This window comes from Myotis daubentonii, chromosome 21, assembly GCF_963259705.1.
Source record: "Myotis daubentonii chromosome 21, mMyoDau2.1, whole genome shotgun sequence".
NCBI lineage: Eukaryota > Metazoa > Chordata > Mammalia > Chiroptera > Vespertilionidae > Myotis > Myotis daubentonii.
The window spans coordinates 5952635-5954593 of NC_081860.1; positions in this window are offsets into that span (position 1 = coordinate 5952635).

Sequence of the window (1959 nt, forward strand, 5' to 3'; positions counted from 1 at the left end):
ATTTTCCTCAACCTCATGTGAAATGTGCTGCAGATGTCAGTTCTGAGCTTTGTGGAGAGCCCCGAGAAATAAACTCCACAAACGTCTTTAAGATTATTTCCCACAGAAACTTCAGGATGCCTCTGGGAGCCAGTCGTCTTACAGACAGCTTAACGGGTCGCACTTGCTGTTTCTCTCCATGGGAGAGTGACTATGTCTAGATACATGGCTTCCACTTCTGCACCTTTCCTACAGATAAAGGTTCTGGGTGACTGCCTGTGCCTGATTATGTTCTTTACTTACATGAACCATGGGCTGTTCTTGTAAGACCCTTCTTCAATTGGTGTTTGTAATATTACCTTCCCTCAAAACTATTCCTAGTGGATTTGCTCTAAACCTAGGCTGGATGGTCACCTCTGCCATTTTCATTAATACTTGGAATATTTCGGTTTTATGTATTTGAAGAGAAGGTGGTACAGGGAGAACCCTAGGTTTTTTTTCACAGGGTGAACATGCAGAATGGTTTTAGTGGAGGCCTGGCCCAGCTGAGTGGAAACTAGCAGAACGTATGACACAAAGGCTCTTTTCAAATTATACCAGGGATCAGCTAGATTTCATCACTGCTCAGAAGGAGGTGCTACTGCCTACACCTCATTTTTACCTTTCCTTTTAACTACATTTCACTTTCTGACATGTCATTTCACATATGACTTCCTAGCATTCAGTCATGTTCACCTCTGTGGCATTCTTCCATCGCCTGCTTCTCTGCACTGTTTCCCCTGCAGTATTCATCAACTTTTACCTGCACATGTGTTATGAGGTTTACATACATACTTACGTAGTCCTCAAAAAACAGCTACTCGTTTATTGAATTTTTTTTGGAATGAGATATAAACAAAATTCTGCAGAGCTTGTCTGTGTCACCTGCAGACATGCCCTACTAAACACTGTTAGCGTAAGGAAGGGCTGGAAGTCTTACCTCTCTTCCATGTGGTGTTTGCCATCTTTTGTCATATTCCTGGTGTGGTCTTCCTTTCTTTATGATCTTCAGAGGCCCAGAACTTCGCATCAGCCTGTTCTAAACCTTCCTGCACACCTCTTCTTTTCAGAAAATTGCAGGAAGCCGAGGTGTCATGGGCAACACACTTTTGTAATGCAACTTCCCTCTGTCACCAAAATCCACATTCATTTCCTCACCCTTTTTCTGTTTTCAGATTGTTGGCATAAAAAGGATGATGAGGAGTCCTGTGCTTCTCAGAGTGTATATATAGAAGGAGAGTCACAGGTCAGTGATTCTAAGACACTTCCAGCAACCCAGAAGAACCATCCATGTAAGCAGTGTTTATCGGTGTTAAAAGATATTTTGCACCTGAATGAGTTACAAGCAGCACACTTGGAGCACAAAGGCTTCATAAGTGAGGCATTTGTGAGAGACTTCTGTTCCATTAAAAACTTTCACCAGCAACAGAGGGATGCCAGGGGAAAGATATCCTGGAAAGAAGCTACGGACAAGGCCTCATTTGTGACCAGCTGCAGCTTTTACTCATCAGGGTTGACTTCAACCAACAGGGCAGTTGAGGAACATTCCCAAACTTCCTCAGAGCTTCTCCAGCACCAGGCAACTTATAACACTGAGGAGCTACACTGTGGCAGTGAGACTTCACAGGAATTTCTCAGTGGAAAAAGTCATCACCAGTGGGATGAATGTGAAAACGCTGCTAGACACAACTTGAAAGTTGTTGGATGTCAGGATGTGTGTTTTGGAGAGTGTGGCAAATGTAGGAAAAATTATGGAGGAATCTTTAACCTCATTCGACATAAAAGAGTTCATTCTGGAGGAAAGCGGTATGAGTGCACAGATTGTGGGAAGTCCTTCAGTCAAAGATCCAACCTCATTCGACATCAGAGAATTCACACTGGAGAAAAGCCTTATGAGTGTTGTGAATGTGGGAAAGCTTTTTCCCGCAAATATTCCCTTCT